The sequence below is a fragment of the Scyliorhinus torazame genome, chromosome 11 (assembly GCF_047496885.1).
Source record: "Scyliorhinus torazame isolate Kashiwa2021f chromosome 11, sScyTor2.1, whole genome shotgun sequence".
NCBI classification, from domain to species: Eukaryota; Metazoa; Chordata; class Chondrichthyes; order Carcharhiniformes; family Scyliorhinidae; genus Scyliorhinus; species Scyliorhinus torazame.
The window spans coordinates 240,802,286-240,826,389 of NC_092717.1; the positions used below are offsets into that span (position 1 = coordinate 240,802,286).

Genomic DNA, 24,104 nt, shown 5'->3' on the forward strand with positions numbered 1-24,104 from the left:
TACTCCAGTTGTGGCCTCACCAGTGTTTTATACAATTCCAATATTATATCCTTACTTTTATATTATATACCTCTGCCAAGGGGCTGGTTTAGCACACTGGGCTAAATCGCTGGCTTTTAAAGCAGACCAAGGCAAGCCAGCAGCACGGTTCAATTGCTGTACCAGCCTCCCCGAACAGGCGCCGGAATGTGGCAACTAGGGGCTTTTCACAGTAACTTCATTTGAAGCCTACTTGTGACAATAAGCGATTTTCATTTTTCATTTCAATGAAGGAGAGCATCCCATATACTTTCTTAACAACCTTGTCTACTTGAACTGTTGCCTTTAGGGACCTGTGTACCTGTACGCCAAGATCTCTCACTTCATCTACCCCTCTTACTATATTCCCATTTATTGTGTACTCCCTACAACTGTTTGATCTCCCCAAATGCATGGCCTCACACTTCTGTGTGTTAAATTCCATCTGCCACTTAATCGCCCACTCCACCAATCCATCTATATTGTTTTGAAAATTATAGCTATCCTCTACACTGTCCCCCACTCGGACAATCTTTGTGTCATCTCCAAATTTCCCAATCGTGCCCCCCACGTTCACGTCCAAATGGTTAATATTTAACACAAACAGTGAAGGTCCCAACACCGAGCCCTGTGGAACACCACTTGAAACATCTTTCCATTTGCAAGGGCAGCCACCCTGTTTCCTGTCACTAAGCCATTTTCTTAATCCAATTCACCACATTGCCCTGTACCCATGAGCTTTCACTTTCTTGACCAATCTGCCATGTTGGACTTTGTCAAACGCCTTGCTAAAATCCCTATACACCACATCCACTGCTTTACCTTCATCAACCCTTCTTGTCACTTCCTTGAAGAATTCGATTAAATCTGTGAGGCAAGATCTTCCTTCAACAAATTCGATGCTGACCATCCCTGACTAATTCATGCCTTTCTATGTGACAGTTAATCCTATCTCTCAGGAGTGATTGTACTAATTTGCCCACCACTGATGTAAGACTAACTGACCTAAAATTGTTTGGCATTTCCTTCGATCCCTTTTTCAACAATGGAACCACGTTTGCATTTCTCCAGTCCTCCGGTACCTCCCCTGTGTCCACTGAGGATTGCAAAATCATCCTCAGAGTCTCTGCTATCTCCTCCAAGACGGTCGATCTGTATCTTAACATATTCGCCTGGGCTCCTTGACACGTAATGGGCAGGATCTTCTGCGCAACACAGCGCACGTTTTGCGGCGGAGGAGACGGCCCATCATTGGCCGGCAGTAGAACCTTCTGGTCCTGCCATTGCCGACAGGGTTTTCCGCAACGGAGGTGCACTGTCACTGAAATGAAATGAAAAATGAAATGAAAATCGCTTATTGTCACAAGTAGGATTCAAATGAAGTTACTGTGAAAAGCCCCTAGTTGCCACATTCCGGCGCTTGTTCAGAGAGGCTGGTACAGGAATTGAACCGTGCTGCTGGCCTGCCTTGGTCTGCTTTCAAAGCCAGCGATTTAGCCCCTGGACCATCCCGCCAGTTTGAGGGTCCAGAACATTCCGACCAAGACCTTTGACTGGCAAAAAAAATCTAGCAATCTTGGGCGGGATTCTCTCACCCCCCGCTGGGTTGGAGAATCGCCGGGAGCGGCGTGAATCCCGCCCCCGCCGGCCGTCGAATTCTCCGGCACCGAAAATTTGGCGGGGGCGGGAATCACGCCGTGCCGTTCGGCGGGCCCCCCCCCCGGCGATTCTCCGGCCCACAATGGGCCGAAGTCCCGCTGTTGTCACACCAGTCCCGCCGGCGTGAATCAAACCACCTCCCTTACCTGCGGGACTGGCGGCGCGGGCGGGCTCCGGGGTCCTGGTGGGGGCGCGGGGCGATCTGGCCCCAGGGGGTGCCCCCATGGTGGCCTGGCCTGCGATCGGAGCCCACCGATCCGCGGGCGGGCCTGTGCCGTGGGGGCACTCTTTTCCTTCCGCTTCGGCCACAGCCTCCGCGATGGGCAATGCGGAAGTGACCCCCCCCCGCGCATGTGCGGGGATGACGTCAACAGCCGCTGACGCTCCCGCGGATGCACGGATTTCCGCCGCCCAGCGCAGTCCCTTCGGCCCTGGCTGGCGTGGCGCCAAAGGCCTTTCTCGCTGGCCAGCGGCGCGCCAACCACTCCGGCGCGGGCCTAGCCCCTCAAGGTGACGGCTTGGCCCCTAAAGGTGTGGAGAAATCCGCACCTTTGGGGCAGCCCGATGCCGGAGTGGTTTCCGCCACTCCATCCCGCCGGGACCCCCCGCCCCGCTGGCTAGGGAGAATCCCGGCCCTTGCTTTTGAAAATTTCCAGAGGCACTACATTGCACCCACCTCCCCCAACACCACATCCCCCCAAACCCTAACTGCAACCGCATCGGAAGATGGTGCACGGTGGCAATGCCACAGCCGTAGTAATCTAGAGGCCCAGGCTAATCCTCAGGCGACGAGGGTTAAAATCCCAGCCTGGCATCTGGTGGAATTTTAAATTCAGTTAATAAATCCGGAATATAAAAGCTCGTCTCAATGCCATGACCATGAAACTATCACCGATTGTCGTAAAAGCCCATCTGGTTCACTAATGTCCTTTAGGGAAGGACATCTGCCGTCCTTACCCGGTCTGGCCTACATGTGACTCCAGACCCACAGCGATATGTGGTTGACTCTTAACTGACCCCTCTGAAGTAGCCGGGCAAGTCACTCAGTGTAAGGGATTAGTGATGGACAGAATGGCCTTGTCAGCGATGCTTCCACCCCCTGAAATAATTTTTAAAAAGCAGCTTATGGGGGGAACAGAGATCCAGATTTCTATTACCCTTCATGTGAATGAATGTAGGCCTCAATCTTGTTCAAATTTAGCAGGTGATCCATCTTAGAGGCTAATAGTTCATGCAATGACAAATGATTGCCATGTCAAAAATGTCAGATTATTGTAACAAATGTCCAAGGATGAGTTAATGACAAAAGGTTTGGTTAAAATAAGGAGCCATGTCTTCATAAAACTTGAGGCAGCTGCTTAAATCCTGCGCGCCTCCAATGAACGGTATCATAACGCCGCCATATGTTCAGATGAGCGCAAAACAATGAAAGCAAGTTGAGTTTAAACAGAGAAAATGAATAATGATAATTGCAGGTTAATGAGCACAGAGGTTTGCTTGCTGCCTCGATAAATGGTAAGTGTCTCAGTACTGCAACATTTTTAGCATGAACAAATGGCACCAAGAATCTTTAATTACTCAGTTACTGTGGTGCAACCAGATGTACTTAATTCCCAGCCTGATTGAAAATTTCCAAAGTGAGATCTTTCTGAGGCAAGGTGGAGACGGAAAGCGCGACAGGGAGCGGCAAAAGGTTTCACAGTAACAGTGCATCAGCAGACAAGGTCAAATCACGGATAAATGGCGAAAAGTTAAAATTAAACGCACTTTAACTGAACGTCTGAAACATTGGCAGCGGGATGGATAAACTAAAGGCATGAATCATAGAATGATTACAGCGCAGAAGGTGGCTAATCATATCTGTGCTGGCCCTCAATGAACAATTTAGATTTGGACTTATTGCAACCTGTACCGAGGTACAGTTGACAAAATACAAATTTCTTTACCCGTCAGTCTGGCCTCAATAAAAGTCGAGATGGATTTGCAGGTACAGCATTAGTTATTTTATTTGGCTTGCAAGCCTGATTCATTTCACAGAGGCATAGGACACATCCAGTCTCCTACACCCCGGAAAGTGAATGAACAAAGAGACAAAGGGATTTCTGCAAATAAATTCAAATGGTATCAAGTTTCACATACACGATTCCCATAGGTCATCCTATACCCCTCCTGACCTGGTCATACATTCTGATTGGCTCACTTCACATCCCTTCCTCTGGCCCCCTTATTACCCAGCATCCTTTTCTCTTCCTTTGGTGGACACACCTCCTCCTTGCTTTGCCATGCGGTCTGAAATCCTTTGTCTGTGAACTCACCAGAATGAGACTGGCCGATCTCTACATTACAGTAACTAATATCTCTAAAGTAACTATTTTATATCACATTCGTCACAGTGAAAGGTATTGTTCTGCGTACAGTCCAGGCAGATCGTTCCGTACATGAACAAACATAGGACATACAGTAAACACAATGTAAATACGTAGACAAAGACATCGGGTGAAGCATATGAAGTGTAGTACTACAATTGTAGAAAAGATGTGTAAAAAGATCAGTTCAGTCCATAAGAGAACCATTCAGGAGTTTTATGTAGTTTCTTACGGTCATGGGCCGTATAGGGAGTAGAGTAGGGGGCTAAGTACGCTGCCTTGAGGGCTATCGTGAATTAGAGTTAGAATTAAGGTTTAAAAGGTGAGGACGGTTATAACAGAGCCGCCACGCTCCGGCGCCATTTTGCTTCATCTGGTCCCCCTCCCCCATCCTCACCCCGTACCCCTGCGGACCAACTGGCCAAAAATCTGTCCCATTCACCCTTCAATATATTTAATGGTGCAACATACACAACTTCCTGGGGGTGGAGAATTCCAAAATGTCACAACTCACTCCCTTGTATCAATTGTACTATTGGATCCTTCGATATCACCACGACAACCCTGCATTCAAAATATAGGAGGAATATAGGAGCAGAATGAGGCCATTCAGCCCATCATGTCTGTGTGACCCTCTGAATGATCAATTCACTGAGTACCTCTCCCCCGCCTTCTCCCTGTAACCCCCGCACATCCTTCTTTTACAGATAACAATCCAATTGCCTCTTGAAAGTCTCGATTGAATCTGCCACCACCACACCCTTGGGCAGGGCATCCCAAATCTTAACCTATACCCCTCAGCTTCTAACCCTTAACTTGTCCCAATATTTAGATGGCAATATTCCTTAAGTCCTCCAATCGTCACACCTTCCTTGCCCTGTTATCTGAGATGCACTTGGCGGGCATCCTGTGGAGGGCTGAGTCCTTGAAGGTTCCAGCCTACATTTGGGTGGCAGTGCTGTTGTCACATCACCCTGTTCTGCCCGTTTCCCCTGAGGTGTGCCAGTATGAGGAAGAGGAGATTCAGAAGGGCTGGTGGAAGGTGCCGGGATGTGCACCAGAGGTTCCTCTTCCCTCCGGGTGCTCGTGGGTCCCTGGGTTACTCCATGGGATTTCGGGGCAGCTAGAATAAGCACTGGAAACCTCACCATCATCTGCCAGTTCTGGAAGCCCGGCATTACCTGCATCATGGCCTTGTACCCCTCAGGCATGGACCTCAGGGACTGGGCTATGTGTTGGAATTCTCCTAGGCTTTCCACTGCGGATGAGTAGAAAAATTGGCAAGTCATGTTGCAGGTGTATAGAACCTTAGTTAGGCCACACTTGGAGTATAGTTCTTGGAGTATAGTATACGTTCTGGTCGCCACACTGCCAGAAGGATGTGGAGGCTTTAGAGAGGGTGCAGAAGAGATTTACCAGGATGTTGCCTGGTATGGAGGGCATTAGCTATGAGGAGCGGTTGTGAAAACTCGGTTTGTTCTCACTGGAACGACGGAGGTTGAGGGGCGACCTGATAAACGTCTACAAAATTATGAGGGGCATAGACAGAGTGGATAGTCAGGAGCTTTTCCCCAGGGTAGAGGGGTCAATTACTAGGGAGCATAGGTTTAAGGTGCGAGGGACAAGGGTTAGAGTAGATGTACGAGGCAAGTTTTTTACACAGAGGGTAGTGGGTGCCTGGAACTCGCTGCCGGAGGAGGTGGCGGAAGCAGGGACGATAGTGACATTAAGGGGCATCTTGACAAATACATGAATAGGATGGGAATAGAGGGATACGGACCCAGGAAGTGTAGAAGATTTCAGTTTAGACGGGCAGCATGGTCGGCGCAGGCTTGGAGGGCCGAAGGGCCTGTTCCTGTGCTGTACTTTTCTTTGTTCTTTGTTCTTTGACTCCACCATTCCAGTGTTGACTTGGGTGCCACCCTTTGCCAGAACCATCTCCTGTGACTCCTCCATTCAGCCTTGCAGTCGTTGGATTGTCACTGACAACCCCTCCTGGTATTCCCCGCTTTGCCTTTGGACCTCAAGCAGCTGAGGCATGAATATGTCCAGAGGCTCAGCACCTGAATTTTGTGAGGAGGTGACCATGTGCGTAGTTGTCGGAGGCAGGTGATCACAGAAGGCTGTTTAGAGACTGGGAGCCAGTGTCCAGTGGCGTACCACAGGGATCCGTGCTGGGCCCCCTATTGTTTGTCATTGTATAAATGACTTGGATGACTATGTGGGGGTAGGATCAATAAGTTTGTGGATGACACAAAGATTGGCCGGGTGGTTAACAGTGAGGTGGAGTGTCTTGTGTACAGGAAGATACAGGCGGGATGGTCAAATGGGCGGATAAGTGGCAGATGGAATTCAACCCTGAAAAGTGTGAGGTGATACACCTTGGAAGGAGTAATTTGACAAGGAAGTATTCAATGAATGGCCCGACTGTCATGTGAGAGTATCTTTAAGAAATGGGGGTTTATAAAATAGCTGTAGTGGATGTACCTTCAAGAAATGGGTGTTTATCAGTGATGTCAGAGTGTGGGTGGAGCTGGGCTGTCTGTCTGCTTTTACTTTCACTTTGGGATCGCAGCTACAGGGTGTGTTTAGTTTTGTTTTAGATTTGGAGAAGCTGCAGCCACAGCAAGATGCGTATGAATCTCTGCAAGCTTATGAATGTTCATTTGGTGATTTCAAAGTGATGACTGTTCTCAGTGATGAAGTTAAACCTGATGTCTTTCTGTAAAAAGGGTTCTTTTTATCTTATAGGAACATAAGAACTAGGAGCAGGAGTCGGCCATCTGGCCCCTCGAGCCTGCTCCACCATTCAATGAGATCATGGCTGATCTTTTGTGGACTCAGCTCCACTTTCCGGCCCGAACACCATAACCCTTAATCCCTTTATTCTTCAAAAAACTATCTATCCTTATCTTAAAAACATTTAATGAAGGAGCCTCTACTGCTTCATTGGGCAAGGAATTCCATAGATTCACAACCCTTTGGGTGAAGAAGTTCCTCCTAAACTCAGTCCTAAATCTACTTCCCCTTATTTTGAGGCTATGCCCCCTAGTTCTGCTTTCACCCGGCAGTGGAAACAACCTGCCCGCATCTATCCTATCTATTCCCTTTATAATTTTATATGTTTCTATAAGATCCCCCCTCATCCTTCTAAATTCCAACGAGTACAGTCTCAGTCTACTCAACCTCTCCTCATAATCCAACCCCTTCAGCTCTGGGATTAACCTAGTGAATCTCCTCTGCTCACCCTCCAGCGCCAGTACGTCCTTTCTCAAGTAAGGAGATCAAAACTGAACACAATACTCCAGGTGTGGCCTCACTAACACCTTATACAATTGCAGCATAACCTCCCTAGTCTTAAACTCCATCCCTCTAGCAATGAAGGACAAAATTCCATTATGGATGTTGCAAGGAAAGATTAAGAGTTACTTAGAGAGTACTGTATTCTTTGGGGGATTTATTGGTGTTGATAGTTATTAAGATGTTTACTGTGGATTTATAAAGTGTTAACTGGTTTCATAAATAAACATTGTTTTAATTTAAAAGTACTTTAACTCTCTGTTGCATCACACCTGTAGAGTGGGCCGTGTGCTCCCCATACCACAATCTATTAAAAGTTGTGGGTCAGGTGAGCTCCATGATACACTTTGGGGCTCTCTAAACCCTGGCCCATAACACTGAAATTGTGAAGTCCTGAGGATCAAAGGGACCTTGGCGTGTTTGTCCATAGATCTCTGAAGGCAGAGGGGCAAGTTAATAGGGTGATGAAAAAGGCATATGGGACACTTGCTTAGATCAGTCAGGGCATAGATTACAAAAGCAGGGAGGTCAAGTTGGAGTTGTATAGAACGTTGATGAGGAGACAGCTGGAGTACTGTCTGTAGTTCTGGTCGCCACATTCTGGGAAGGATGTGATTGCACTGGAGGGGGTGCAGAGGGGATTCACCAGGATGTTGCCTGGGATGGAACATTTAAGTTATAGAGAGAGGTTGGATAGGCTTGGAGCAGCGAAGAGTGAGGGGCGACCTGATCGAGGTGAACAAGATTATGAGGGGCATGGACAGAGTGGATAGGGAGCAGCTGTTCCCCTTAGTTCACGGGTCAGTCACGAGGGGACACAGGTTCAAGGTGAGGGGCAGGAGGCTTCGGGGGCATTTGAAAAAAACATTTTTACCCAGAGTGTGGTGATGGTCTGGACTGCCTGGGAGGGTGGTAGAGGTGGGATGACTCACATTTTTAAAAAGTACCTGGGTGAGCATTTGGCACGTCTTAACATTCAAAGCTATGGGCCAAGTGTTGGCAAATGGGATTAGGTAGGCAGGTCAGGTGTTTCTCATATGTTGGTGCAGATTTGAAGGGCTGAAGGGCCTCTTTAGCCCTGTGGATTTCTGTGTTTCAAGTCCCCCTGGCTGGGGCACAGCTTTGTCCCGTGATCCAGCAGAACTCCGATTGTCCATGGGACGTTCCCGCCCCCACCTGATGTACATCAGAAACTATGTGGTGCTCACCAGACAGAGACCCAGAAACCTGCCTGCTAAGATCGCCCACCGAGGTCGATGCTGTGGGTGACAGCTGTGATGCTTCGTCGCTGTCCTCCTCCGAGGTCATGTCGAAGGTGGCCAATGGGGAGCCTGCTGGTGGAGGCGTGCCAGGCTGATCGAGTGATGGCCCTGCCAAGGAAAGAAACATGGTGCTAGTGCATGGCGAGGTCAACGGCCGGGGTTACACAAAACTCACTTCGGTTTGGTCATCTGAGGCCCCTCACTTAGCTCTCGCAGGCCCACCTCTCTCTCAGCACAGGCCCACTCCTGCTCCTCCCCCGCTAGCTCCAGGGGCCTCTCCTCAAAAGGAGCCAGGATCCTCAGCTCCGGCTTCTCACCGCCCGTCTTCTCTCGCCCGCGATGATTGTGGGCAAGCTTATCCTTCAGGAACACAGATGGGTTTGATGTGAGCTGGCCACCTGGCGGGTCAGATGTTGATGATACCCGGCATGTGTGGGCACTGTGCTTAAGCAGGGAGGAGGGGTTTTGCCAGGGGGTGTGAGAAAACTTGTGGGAGCTGGGATGCTTGGGCCCCACTCGGTGACAGCAAGTGGGATCGAGGTGACATTCTGAGGAGTGATGGCAAGGTGGAGTACAGAGAGGAGACAGGGGGCACACAGCTTGGCACAACAGAGTAGGTCATTCAGCTTTTTGTGCAGGCTGCTGGCACTAACCACTGTTGCGACTGCCTCCCAGGCAGGATTTGTTATCTTGCTGGCGAGTCTCCTGCCAGCCCAGGGGTGTATTGCGGTCTGAGTATGTATTTGACCACTGCCAATCTGTGTGCTTAAAGGGACTTTGTGTTACTAAGACCATTGTAAGACCATTTTCATTAAGATTTGGGGGGCGGTTTTGAGCCCACACTCTCCGACCAGGAGAAAATCCGCACGTGCACAAAATCCGGAGGGAATCGGAAAACGCGACTCTCTCTGACGTGATTGTGAAATTTTCACCCTCAAATGGAGCAGTGATAATCGTGCCACCGGAGCCCTGGAACATAATTTCAGCACCTTAGCTTGTCAATAGTGAGCACCATCCCCCTTCACGGAATATTCCACGGGTGCCAGCACGACATCACGCCAGGGTCATTTACAACACCTCTACAGACGCGTCAACCTGGCGGCCTCACTCCCGAGGGGGATTTCATAGAATCTACAGCGCAGAAGGAGGCCATTCGGCCCATCGAGTCTGCACCGGCTCTTGGAAAGAGCACCCCGCCCAAGCCCACACCTCCGCCCCATCCCCATAACCCTTTAACCCCACCCCCAACACTAAGGGAAATTTTGGACACTACCGCAATTTAGCAAGGCCAATCCACCTAACCTGCACATCTTTGGACTGTGGGAGGAAACCGGAGCACCCGGAGGAAACCCACGCAGACACGGGGAGAACGTGCAGACTCCGCACAGACAGTGACCCAGTGGGGAATCGAACCTGGGACCCTGGAGCTGTGAAGCAATTGTGCTAACCACTATGCTGCCGTTCTGCCCTAAAAAATATGGAACGCTTCACACATTTGCGTGTCATCCTTGCGCAGGGGCCATGCTAACCTTCTCTGTATCGTTCCAATTTTAGTATATGTGCTGCCTAAGCGAGCAGCCGTGATTCCCCGGACTCTTCACTGTGAAGGGTGCCTCAGATAGGGATTGGGGGACACAGATAGGTTTGACTCGGTGCCGTGGTCGAGTAGTCAGTTACTCAATCTCGGGGGAGAGGTAAGGCTTGCCTTACCTTCCACTCACCTCGGGGCGCCCCTGGTTCCAGGGGGTTTGGAGGCTGGCACCGCTTCCCATGTCCTCCTTGCTGGGTTTCTGGCAAAATCATCGCTGAGGGAGTGCCCATGGGTGGCAGGAGGTGAATAATCAGGGTCAGCACTGGGGGCGACTGTGAGCTTCCTGAGTGGCGTCCCATGAGAGGCCAGACTGCAAGGGAAGAGTGGGTAACCCGGGAATGGGTTGCATCGCCGCCTCGTGAGGAAGGACGGCCCCCTCACTTGGGGAAGTATAACTGAACAGGGAGTAGAACCCCACACTCAGGCAGCCCTCTGAACACCAAGGGGTTAAACTCTATTGAATTTTTAATCCACTTGTCTGGGAAGTTTGTCTGTCAGGAATGAGTGTGCAGGGCTGTGAAATGGGGGAATGAGGGTGCCCGCTAGGATTGTACTTGTCGTCCTGATTGCAGAATTCACTCTAATCACCGGTGCCTCAACTGCCACAAGAGGTATAATCTGCCTGATATGCCAAGTCAACCTTCACTGACAAATTAATGGCACTTTAACCCCACGCTCCTGACCTATGGTCACCAGGTGCTGAGAGAGGCACTGCGGGAGGAGGACCTCGTGAACCTGCTCCTAGGCTTGGCCACATTTAATCACTTTTTAATTTGATGATTAAAGGTTCATTTGTGATTTTTGTTCAGGCAGGATCCCTTTAAGGGGCTGTCCCTTTTCAATTTGTGCTCCAATCTATTTTAGTTAATTTCATCAAAATAGTTGGAGTCCCCGGCATCCAAGGTGCCTGCTTTTTTTGCTGCCTTGTGGAGTACGTGGACCATGTGTATATAAGTTGCTTTTGGCTGCAGTCCCTTATCAGCTATTGGAAACAGTTCATTACAGTTTTATTTGTACCTCAGCCCACGAATCTGATCATTAAATGAATAAATAAATAATCTTTATTGTCACAAGTAGGCTTACATTAACACTGTTAATGTGAAAAGCCCCCAGTCGCCCCATTCCGGTGCCTGTTCGGGTACACAGAGGGAGAATTCAGAATTCTCAGCTGGTACGGGCTTTGAACCCGCACTGCTGGCCTTGTTCTGATCTACGAGCGTTCAGTATGGAGAGGGGCAGAGAACGAGGAGGATCTCCTCATGAACCTGCTGCTGAACCTGGCAAAACATTTTATCCAGAGTTCCAGGCGACCGAGTGTTCCGTCTGAACCGACTGTCTGCCCCTCTACTGCGGCTAGATTCAGGCCGGGTGTCCCTGGACAGGGAGCGTGCAGTGTCCGCTGGCATCACCGAGGGCTTCCATGCTCGCTCGGCCCCGCAGGGGCTGGGGCACCCTATTGACCTGGTGAGTGGCCTCTGCACCCCCTCCAGTGCAATCACATCCTTCCTATAATGTGACAACCAGAATTGCGCACAGTGTTCCAGCTGTGGCCTCACCAAAGTTCTATACAACTCCGCCATGACCTCCCTGCTTTTGTAATCTAAGCCTCGATTGAAAAAGGCAAGTGTCCCATAGGCCTATTTCACTACCTATTAACCTGCCCTCCCGCCTTCAGAGATCTAGGGTCAAACACGCCCTTTGTTCCTCAGAATTTCCGTGTCAGGCCATTCATTGAATACTTCCTTGTCACATTTCTCCTTCCGTCCTCACACTTTTCATGGTTAAATTCCATCTGCCACATTTCTGCCCATTTGACCATCCCGTCTGTATCTTCCTGTAACCGAAGACTCTCAACCTCACTGTTAACCACCCAGCCAATTTTTGTGTCATCTGCAAACTTACTGACCCTACGCCCCACATAGTCATCTAGATCATTTATATAAATGACAAACAGTAGGGGGCCCAGCACAAATTAGGGTTAGGGTTAAGGTTAGGGTTAGGGTTAGGGTTAGGGTTAGGGTTAACCCTAACCCTGTGGTATGCCACTGGACACTGGCTTCCAGTCTCTAAACAGCACCCTCTGTCTCCTACAGCTAAGCCAATTTTGAATCTATACACACTTCATTAGTGTGCTGTGGGACATTCCAGGGGTGTGACAGGTGCTGTTCAAATTCAATCCTTTCTATGTCCTTCTACATATTTGTCCTTCTATTTTTTATTCAGTCCCATGAAAGGGTCTTTCAGACTCGGAATACTCCATTAGTTCCATCACTGTCAAAATCCCGGAGCTCCCTCCCTAACAGCACTGTGGGTGTACCTACATCACCTGGGCTGTAGCGGTAAAGAAGGCAGCTTACCGCAAACATCCTCAAGAACAATTAAGGATGGGGAACAACAACAGCAAATACTGGCCTCGCCAGTGATTCCCAAGCCATCGATGAATAAAAGAAAGATAAATAAATACATTTTGGATAGCCGCGACACCGTTATTTTGCACTTCCAGCACTTTAAGCTTTCGGATTGGACTTCCAGAATTTGCAATTGTTCTTTTTGAGCTACAGTGCTAAATATTTTAGCAAAATTGCCAGAACAGGTTTCCTCGTTAATCTCAGAGCTACAAAATCCCTGATCCAAGCAATCTTTTCTATAAACAAGTGATTTTTTATGAGCGGTGGTGCGCGCCAATGATCAAAGCTGAGCATGTACCCTTTTGTCCTGTAACCCACTCCATTAATCACCATTAACAACCCACAGTCATACAATTGAAACCACAGAATATGTTAATAAACTCCGCAATCTACTGCAGCAGCTTGCATCAACAGCGTATCACACTGTGGTCACCGGGCTTGCAAACCGGGCTACAAAGCGAAGCCGAGCAGTATCTCCGGCAGCAGCGTACCCCGTCCCCGATGAACTCAATGCATTCTATGCTTGGTTCGAGCAGGAAAACAACGATCCGCTGTCGAGTGCCCCAGCAGCCAATAACACACCCATGCCCACCATCACAGCTTCCGAAGTCAGATCGGCCTTCCTGAAAGTGAACCCTCAGAATGCGACGGGTCCGGATGGGATCCCCGGTCGTGCACTCAGAGCCTGTGCGGACCAGCTGGCAGATGTCTTTAACCTCTCCCGACTCCACTCCGCTCCAACTGCTTCAAGAAGACCACCATCCTTTGCCAAAGAAGAACCAGGCAACGTTCTTCCCCACAGCTACTAGACTCCTCAATGACTCTCCCTTGGACAGATCTGTTCCCTGTAAGAACAGTATTCACAACACCCTATGCTGCTCTTGTTTGGCCTTGTTCCACACTGTAACCAATCACTATTTGTTAATGCACCATTTGTCAATGTACTCCATCGATTATTCTTTTGTCTACTATGTGCGTGCTGTGTACGTTCCCGTGGTCGCAGAAAAATACTTTTCACTGTACTTCGGTACATGTGACAATATCTATCTATTTATCTATCTATCTATCTATCTATCTATCAATGACTACCGTCCGGTGACGCTGACATCAATCGTAATGAAGTGCTTCGAGAGGTTGATCATGAAGTGCATCACCTCCATACTCCCAGAACGCCTTGATCCACTGCAATTCACATACCGCCGCAAACGGTCCACAGCAGATGCCATCTCCCTGGCCCTCCACTCATCCCTAGAGCATCTCGACAACAAGGACTCCTACATCAGACTCCTATTTATTGACTACAGCTCCGCCTTCAACACCAGAATCCCAGCCAAGCTCATATCAAAGCTCCAAAACCTAGGACTTGGCTGCTCGCCCTGCAACTGGATCCTCGACTTTCTGACCCACAGCCCACAATCGGTAAGAATAAACAACAACACCTCCTCCACAATATCCATGCCTCTCATCACCTTGTACACCTCTAACAAGTCACCTCTCTTCCTTCTCGCCAGTGAGAAAAGCCTTAGCTCCCTCAACATTTCTTCATAAGACATGCCCTCCAGTCCAGGCAGCATCCTGGTAAATCTCCTCTGCACCCGCTCCAAAGCATCCACCTCCTTCCTATAATGAGGCGACCAGAACGGGACACAATATTCCAAGTGTGGCAATGACCTTAAAATTGCTGCCCAGGAGGGTGGTGACCGGAGCTCAATCTCCCACCCTATCCCTGTAACCCCACCTAGCTTTGGGACACTAAGAGGCAATTTAGCATGGCCAGTCCACCTAACCTGGTGACAATGGGGAACCAAACAATGGTTTTGAAAGCAAATGACATGGACACTCAAAGGAACTAAACTTGCAGGATTACAGGGATCAAAGGGGGGAGGTACCACTGCCCAGATGGCACCAAAGTGAGTCGGCATGGATTTATGGGCCATGAATCTGGGGGGGAGGGGGGGAAGCGATCTATGGAAATACCACCCCTCCTACATCCTGGAACTGGGTGGAACCCAGTCTGTCAGCTTTGCTTCAGTGCGGAGGTACTTGTTTCCATATTTGGACCATGTGTAATTTGGGCCGAAACGGAGTGATTTTGGCAGAACCCAGTGGAGGGTGACACGATGGCACAGTGGTTAGCACTGCTGCCTCACAGCGCCAGGGACCCGAGTTCGATTCCGGCCTCGGGTCACTATCTGTGTGGAGATTGTACTTTCTCCCCGTGTCTGCGTGGGTTTCCTCCGGGGTCTCCGGTTTCCTCCCACAGTCCAAAGATGTGCAGGTTAGGTGGACTGGCCATGCTAAATTGCCTCTTAGTGTCCCAAAGCTAGGTGGGGTTACAGGGATAGGGTGGGAGATTGAGCTCCGGTTTCCTCCTACAAGTCCCGAAATAAATGCTATTAGGTGAATTGGATATTCGGAATTCTCCCTCAAGTACCCGAACAGGCACCGGAATGTAGCGACTAGGGGCTTTTCACAGTAACCTCTTTGCAGTGTTAATGTATTATTAAAGGTTATTATCATTATTATTAGATAGAGTGCTCTTTCAGTGGGTCGGTGCAGACCCGATGGGCTGAATGGCCTCCTTCTGCACTCTAGGGATTCTAACCCAAACTGAGTGTCAGTGAGCAGGTTATTGCTGAGTAAATGCTGCTGGATGGCACTGTCGACGACACCTTCCATCACTTTGCTGATGATTGAGAGTAACCTGTTGGGATGACAACTGGCGTAACAGGACACGAGGTCCAATGGTGGGCCACTGGCAGAGAGGGCAGCACCCACTGCACCAACAATCTTCCTGGAGTGATTTACCCGCCCACCCTCAGCCCAGTGGATCCTTTAGCTTATGTCCATGACCCTTAGGTCTCTCGCCTCTCGCAGTGGCACTGCCGAGGCTTCAGAGCTGACAGCCGTGTGATTGGGTCAGCAGCATCTGGGGCCCCCTGGCCGTCCTCAATTGGGAACCAGTTGGGAGGCAACCTGTGATAAAATTGCCGAATGGGCCTGTAGCAATCTGGGATGGCCACTTCCAGGATACAAAATGGACATTTGCAAAGATTGCACGGAAAAATGGACAATGCTAAGAAAGTGGGCAGGCACAGAGCCTGCCTGCATATTGGAGCCGCAGCTCCCAGACAAGACTGAGACTGTAGGCCCATATGGATGGCCCATCTCTGGGAACAAAGGAAGATACTTAAGTAACCGATCAGGCCCCAGACGTCGCGGCGCCAGTTCCCCAAACCGAAAACAGAAAACAAAGCAGGCCAACGGCCACCTAGGACACGCCCTAGGACACCCACCCCTTTATTGGTCAGGATCAATGCAAATGATCAAGAAACGGCCCAATTGATTGGGGCCAATTTCAAGGCCCGCCCAAAAGCGCGCGAAGCCCCTTTGGGTATAAGAAGAAGGCCCCACGAGAGAATCGTTCTCTTGGAATCGGCTCTCACAGCGGAGAGACCCTTCCACCAGCTACACCAGAAGCAGGTAAGTCCAAGGTCAACGCTCGCTACCAGACAGACGACCTTAGCTGTTCCCCTCTACCACTTCGACCCCAGCAGCCTCAGAACCGAACAACGGCCATTGTTCCTCTGACTGAGTGGGCGCCCGAAGCTAAGTATCGGCTTTAGCAGTAGTGATAGTTTAGTCTGTAGTATTTCGTGCATGAGTAGATATTGCTGTGTATGTAAATAAATAGTATTGACTTTGAACTAACTAACTGACTCTTTGATCAGTATTCGGTTTGAACCTTGTGGTGGTATCGAGAGATACCTGGCGACTCGAAAGCAAACGTAATTAGGATTAAGGAAGGCGACCATATTGACCGCCATATTCAGAGCCAACCAAAGAGAGCAACAGGTCCCACTGCCAGCAATTGCAGGCTCCGAACTTGCTTTTCACCCCTCTGCCGTCTACAAGGACAAGATCAGCAGACGCATAGAGCCACCACCACCACCAGATTTCCCTCCCCGCCACTCGCCAAACTGGCTTGGAAGTATATCGGCCGTTCCTTCACTGTGGCTGGGTCAAACCCCTGGAACTCCCTCCCTAACAGCACGGTGGGCGTGCCTACACCACAGGGACTGCGGCGGTTCGAGAAGGCGGCTCAGCACCACCTTCTCAAGGGGAAATTAGGGACGAGCAGCAAATGCTGGCCCAGCCGGCTGAGCCCACGTCCCGCAATGTTTACAAAAGCGACAGCAGCTGGCAAAATCCTGCCCAATGGTTCTGTGAATCGTGGGAAAGGTAAAAGGTTGGAATTAATTTTGATTCATTTTTTTTTCTCCTGGAAAATTAATGGTGGAGAGCAGCAAGGCAGTAACAATTGCTTAATTAATCCAACTGTGAGCCTGCGTTCCCAAATCTACACCTTCCAATCAACTCTTGCATTCGGAAACAGGTGCATGTGGTGGCTGTAATTAAGATCACAGTGGTGCGCATACTTCCCATGTTCGCTCCAGAGACGCGCAATAATCCTCGGAGCTCTTCTGGAGACACTGATGATCACAGAAGGAGATCTGATTCTCTCCCAGATTGAGCTAAATTATCTTTGCTGGAATTTCATCATTATTTTATATTGATCTCGGCTGTGCTATTTCCTCCTGGCTAAGGAATCCCCAAACGTTATCCATAAAAATTACAGACGGAAATAGGTTATTAAACAGAAAGAGGTGTACTTACAGAGCGTCTTTCATGACATCTCAAAGCGCTTTTCAGCCAATGACTGTTGAAATCTCGTGGCTGCTGGCATGTAGGAAACCTGGTGGGCAATTTGTGCACAGCAAGCTCCCACAAGCAGCAGCAACGTGATAATGATCTTGGCTGAGGGCTAAATCTTCTCAGCGACACAGTGGAGATTTTCCTTGACCTTAAGACCATGAGACCAGAGGCTATGGGCGCAGAATTGGACCATTCGGCCCGTCGAATCTGCTCCTCCATTTGATCATGTTTCTCATTCCCATTCTCCTCGCGACCGATTCTCTTGGCCCTCGACCTTCCCCCTTAGCGTCCCTTGCGTCGCCACCAACCTTGCCACCTCGATCTCCAGTGAGGCAACCCGGGCGCTCTGGCCGATCGCGCCCTTCTCCGGCGCTTTGATCGTCATTTCCTGTGTCTCCAGACACCTCCCCACCTTTTCCAGCGTTGCTTGAAGTGGGATTAGCGCCTCCGCCACTATGGCCGTTGCATTTCGAGTTTAATGGCATCTTTGAGCACTTGGAGCTCCTGTGTTAGGAGGTCCCTCCATTCATTTATCAGGGGGTAAGCCGGCATGTGTCCTGGTGGTCCATCCTGTTCGGGTATGGCCGGATCTTCACCCCACCCCCCGCCCCCCCCCCGTGTCCGCCATCACCTCAAGGGCGCCAATCAAGCGGGGCTATTTCGTCCTGGATGATGTCGAGCTGCTTGAGTGTTGTTGCAGCTGCACTCATCCAGGCAAGTGGGGAGTGTTCCATCACACTTGTTAGATGATGGACAGGCTTTGGGGGGTCAGCGGGTGAGTTACTGGCCGCAGGATTCCCAGCGTTTGTAGCTGCAGTATTTATATGGTTAGTCCAGGTCACCTTAGATTAAAGGTGAGGAGCAGGAGGTTCAGAGGGGATGTGAGGGGAAACTTTTTCACCCCAGAGGGGGGTGGGAGTCTGGAACGCTCTGCCTGAAAGGGTGGTGGAGGCAGAGAGCCTCATAACATTTAAGAAGTATTCTTAATGCAGCACGGTAGCACAAGTGGATAGCACTGTGGCTTCACAGCTCCAGGGTCCCAGGTTCGATTCCCGGCCTGGGTCACTGTCTGTGCGGAGTCTGCACATCCTCCCCGCGTCTGCGTGGGTTCCTCCGGGTGCTCCGATTTCCTCCCACAGTCCAAAGACGTGCAGATTAGGTGGATTGGCCATGCTAAATTGCCCTTAGTGTCCAAAGAAGGTTAGGAGGGGTTATTGGGCTACGGGGATAGGGTGGAAGTGAGAGCTTAAATGGGTCGGTGCAGACTCGATGGGCTGAATGGCCTCCTTCTGCACTGTATGTTCTATGTTTAGATGTGCGATTGCGATCCCAGGGCAGGCAAGGTTATGGACCTTGTGCGGGAAAATGGGATTACAATAGGTAGGTGGTTGATTTTGATCGGTGCAGATGTGATAGGCAGAGGGCCTTTTCTCTCTACCTCTATGACTCTCTGTGATCCCTCTTCTGGGATCTACCTTGGTCAACACACCTCACCAGATCTAAAGGGATCTCGCGAGATATTGCAATCTGAGTGCCGCCCACAATGGGCGTGATCAATATTTGGAAAATCAGCATATTAGAGTGTGACAGCTAGTCGCACACAGCAAGGTTGCACTCTCCTGATCTACCACGGCACTGGGATTTAACTCCTTCGCCTCGGAGACATCAGCCAAGCGCCGCTCAGTGCTGCTCCCCACAAACGGGGACCAGACGGAACGGCACTTGTGGGGGCTCCCAGGGGATCGGAGACCCCCAGGTGGTTGCTCTCTGGGCAGGGTGTCACCCTGGCATTGCTGGTGCCAACTGGGCACTGTGGCACTGCCAACCTGGCACCCTGGCGCTGCCATCTGGGTGCCAGCCTGGTACTGCCAAGTTGCCCAGATGACACTGCAAGGCTGGCAGGGGCATTGCCAGGCTGACAGTGCCAAGGTGCCAGGCTGGCATTTTCCTGCACTGGGGATCAGATCCAGGGGTGACCTGCCCATTTGAGGTGGGGGGAGGCCAAGGACCCCCTTAAAGGTGAGTTGGGGCTTTGAGGGGGGGTCCCGGGGTTGCAACGGAGGAGTCAAGAAATCAGGATGATGTCCCGATCTCCGCCTGCGGAGTTCCGCGGAGCTCCTCAATGCAGGAAACAGGACTAAGTGCACCCTCGATGGGGCATTTCCCCACTAAGGCCCCAGATTGCAACAAAGTCCCGTTAGATAGCACGTGTTTCTCAGTACTACGAGCACCGGGAAACACCCGGCTAAACGCGCTCGACGCGGGACTCGGTTGCAATTCGGTTAGATCGGCCCCTATGACACTGATCAATGGTAACCCCGAGGATGTTGATAGTGGGGGGGATTCAGCGGTGGTGACGGAGATGGTCATCTTTGTGGCACAAATGTTACCTGCCACTTGTCAGCCCAAGCCTGGATAATGTCCAGGCCTTGCTGCCTTTCGGGGTAAGAGAGTTTGAGATGTCCAGGACGACTGAGCTGGACAACAGGCAAATGGCATTGGAGAGGATGGCAAACTGTATCAAACACTGAAGGGAGAAGGACAAGAAAGGGAAACACACTATGACCACAGCCACCTCACTCCCACCACCTGAATACCGAGCAGCAGTGTCCAGTAAACCAGCCACCAAAATCAAAGGGGTAATAACATACTATTCCTGACAGCCATTGACTAAGAAAGTGAGGGTTAGATACTCCCACATCACAGCTTGATGAAAGGCTGCTTTCTTGTGCCAATGAATTCTGATTGCAGCCTGAACCACAATTCAATTAATTGGCACAGATATGGAGTCATGCACTCAAATTCCACTTTAAACATGAATAATATATTGGTTGTATGTGTACATGAATACTGATCACATTTGGCTCCTAGCTGCGTCAATGTTATTACAGCGGCTCTTTCTCCTTCAAAATGACACATGGAAATATGAAGACTTGTGAAAGAGCAGCTGAATATTTGCTAAAAAGAGACACATGATGACGGGGTTTTTTGTTTTACCCTCATTGGGACAAATGCAAGAATGCCAAATTTCAAACAATCACAATGTTGTCTGCTGCAGGAGTGAAGGAGGCTGATTGGTTAACCTGCCGACTCTGGTTGGCCATGGTGCAAGCAGTGGGGAACCTTAGTGCCCCCAGGCTCTGGGTTAATTCAATTAAAGGTGGAAGGTTTGAACATATTCCTTTTGTTTGCAGTGAATGGGTCCCTGTGCATGAATGTATGTCACCTATCGCAAGCACAAGTGGGCCACACGATAAGCTCGACTGAAAATTTGGTATTCTTGTGTTTGTCCTGATGATTGAAGAGCTTCGCCAACATGTCTCTCTTTTCAGCAATATTCAAGTTCTGTTTTACCAAAACAGAAATCACTTGGGTCAAACTCGCTGCACTAAATGCCGGATCCACCTGCTTGAACCCGCTCCGGGTTCTCTCAGTTCACCAGCAGCTTGTGAAGTGGCACTAACCGTGGTTCAGTGGGCAGAACTCCCGCCTCGGAGCCAGAGGGTGGTGGGTCCTTCAGCCCCGTACCAGAGAACTGAGCACAAAATTCAAGTTGGCACTCCCAGTGCAGTACTGAGGGAGCGCTGCACTGTCAGAGATACTGTTTTTTTGGGTGAAACGTTAATCCCAGGGCCAGCTACCCTCTCCAGTGGGCAACAAAGATCCCCGTGGTACTATTTTGGAGATAAGCAGCGAGCATTCTCCCCAGTGTCCCTCAATCAACATCACTAAGACAGATGGTTTGGTCATCGTCACACGGCTGTTTGCGGGAGCTTGCTGTGCACAACGTCAGCTTCCTGGTCGGCCGGTATGGCGTGGCACCTGCAGCACAACAACATTCCCGCGTTGAAATACTCCACACGTTGAAAGCTCCCTCCTCACCTCGAGGGACTGCTAGAGAGAGGGGGAGGGAGGGTTAGGAGAGAGGATGTAGAGGAGTGGGGTCGGAGAGGGAGTGCGAGGCCAGTGCGGCTAGTGGTGGGAGGGGGAGGAGAGAGAGGGGGACCGAGAATTCAATGGGGTGAGATAAGTGCATCCTGGCGTGTTAGGTACACTGGTCTAACCCTGACCGCAACTGGATGCAGCTTAGATCTAAAAGATACTCCAGACCTTGAAGTTAGTTCAATCAGGTTTATTGAACTAATAGCACAATTAGCACAGGTCTCTGTGAGTTCGACTCTCTGCTAACGTAAGTGTGGTTACTCTGTCTGACTGAACCACACTCGCTCTTAGCCACGTGGTGGAGGTGTGAGATTGTAACAACACCCTTGACTGACTCTCTAGATGTTCATCAGTGGAAAGAGGCGGAGTGTGATTGCCTCGTGTCTTTTATAGTCAGATCCCACCCCTGAGTGTCCTGCCTGCTTATTGGTCATGTCCTGTTCTCTGTGTCCATTAGCTGCTTGTCTGTATATCATTATGTGTGTGTCCGCATATCATGACACATCCCAGGCAATGTGCCTCATCTGACGACCACATACAGGAACCGGCTCCAGGACCTTCCAGCCCTTCACGCCAGTCAGACCGCCTATGTGAATGGGGATTTCAATAGCTGGTGGTGAGGGGTGTTGGGGGTGATTGTGATGATCCAGCCGGGAAAGCTACCTCCACAGGAGGAAGTGTTTTGGGGTTCCCAACAAGAGGTCTGTAAAACCTTTATTTCCCAGATCTGATCACTGAAGGCATCAACACCATGTAATTCCTACAGTGCAGAAGGAGGCCATTCGGCCCATCAAGGCTGCACTGACCCTCTGAAAGAGCACCCTACCTATGCCTAATCCCCCGCCCTATCCCTGTAATCCCAGAACCTCACCTAACCTGCACATCTTTGGAAACCAAGGAACAATTTATCATGGCGAATCCACCTAACCTACACATCTTTGGACCGTGGAAGGAAACCGGAGCACCCGGAGGAAACCCACGCAGACACGGGGAGAATGTGCAGACTCCGCACAGACAGTGACCCAAAGGTTGGACTCGAACCCGTATCCCTGGCGCTGTCAGGCAGCAGTGCTAACCACTGTGCCACCGTGCCACCCCACGTTGCCCATCTCCAATTGCCCTTGAATTCAGCGTCTCACTGGGCCATTTCAGAGGGGCAGTTAAGAGTCGATCACGTTGCTCAGAGTCTGGACTCATGTGTAGGCCAGGCTGGGTAAAGAGGGCAGAGTTCCTTCCCTCATGGACATTAGTGACCAAGATGGGATTTTCAATTGATTGAATTTATACTGCACCAGCTGCAATGGTGGGATTGAACCCATGTCCTCAGGTCATTTGTCGGGGCCTCGGGATTATCAGTACCAGTGACATTCCCACGAGGCTATCTCCAATTAATTTATGTGATAGTTTATGTGGAGGTATCGTTTTATGAAGAAAGGTTGAAAAGGTTGAGCCCGTACCCACTGGAGTTTAGAAGAATGAGAGGTTGTCTTACTGAAACTATTAGAATTCTGAGGGGATTTGGCACTGTGGGTGTACCTGTACCGCCACCTGCAGAGATTCTAGAAGACAGCTCACCACCACCGTCAGAGATTCTAGAAGACAGCTCACCACCGCCTGCAGAGATTCTAGAAGACAGCTCGCCACCACCTGCAGAGGTTCTAGAAGACAGCTCGTCACCACCTGCAGAGGTTCTAGAAGACCGCTCACCACCACCTGCAGAGTTTCTAGAAGACAGCTCACCGCCACCTGCAGAGGTTCTAGAAGACAGCTCACCACCACCTGCAGGGGTTCTGGAAGACAGCTCACCACCACCTGCAGAGGTTCTAGAAGACAGCTCACCACCACCTGCAGGGGTTCTGGAAGACAGCTCACCACCACCTGCAGAGGTTCTAGAAGATAGCTCACCACCACCTGCAGGGGTTCTAGAAGACAGCTCACTGCCACCTGCCGGGGTTCTAGAAGACAGCTCACCACCACCTGCAGAGGATCTAGAAGACAGCTCACCACCACCTTCCCAAGGGTGATTCTCTCGGTGAGGGGCAGGAGGTTTAGGGAGGATTTGAGGTAACCCAGGGGGTGGTGACGGTCTGGAACGCACTGCCTGGGAGGGTGGTAGAGGCGGGTTGCCTCACATCCTTTAAAAAGTAGCTGGACGAGTGCTTGGCACGTCATAACGTTCAAGGATATGGGCCAAGTGCTGGCAAGTGGGGATTAGGTAGGCAGGTCTTTCATACGTCGGTACAGACTCGATGGGCCGAAGGACCCCTTCTGCACTGTAATGTTGTGAATTAGGGATGGGCAACAAATGACTGCCCAGCCAGCGAAGCCCACATCCCGGGAAAAAAAATACCAGGAAGATGTTTCCTCTTGTGGGGGAGACTACAACCAGGGGACACAGTTTAAGAATAAGAAGTCTACCTTTAAAGACTGAAACGGGGACAAACCTTTTGTCTCAGAGGGTCGTTCGTCTGTGAAATTCTCTTCCACAAAGATTGGTGGGGGCTGGCGATTGAATTTCTTCAAGGCAGAGTTAAGGTATAATGCAGGTAGGGAATATACAGTGAATGGTAGAACCCTCAAGAGTATTGGCAGTCAGAGAGATCTAGGTGTACAGGTCCACAGGTCACTGAAAGGGGCAACACAGGTGGAGAAAGTAGTCAAGAAAGCATACGGCATGCTTGCCTTCATTGGCCGGGGCATTGAGTATCAGAATTGGCAAGTCATGTTGCAGCTGTGTGGAACCTTAGTAAGGCCACACTTGGAGTATAGTGTTCAATTCTGGTCGCCACACTACCAGAATGATGTGGAGGCTTTGGAGAGGGTGCAGAAGAGATTTACCAGG

General features: G+C 50.2%; 1 non-coding gene across 1 annotated transcript; it reads right to left on the minus strand.

The window, feature by feature from the left end:
- Window positions 1-10,076: 10,076 nt before the first annotated feature.
- Window positions 10,077-10,183, minus strand: LOC140386117 (U6 spliceosomal RNA). The gene has a single exon (XR_011933584.1). It is a non-coding gene; the product is annotated as a U6 spliceosomal RNA (small nuclear RNA).
- Window positions 10,184-24,104: the final 13,921 nt, after the last annotated feature.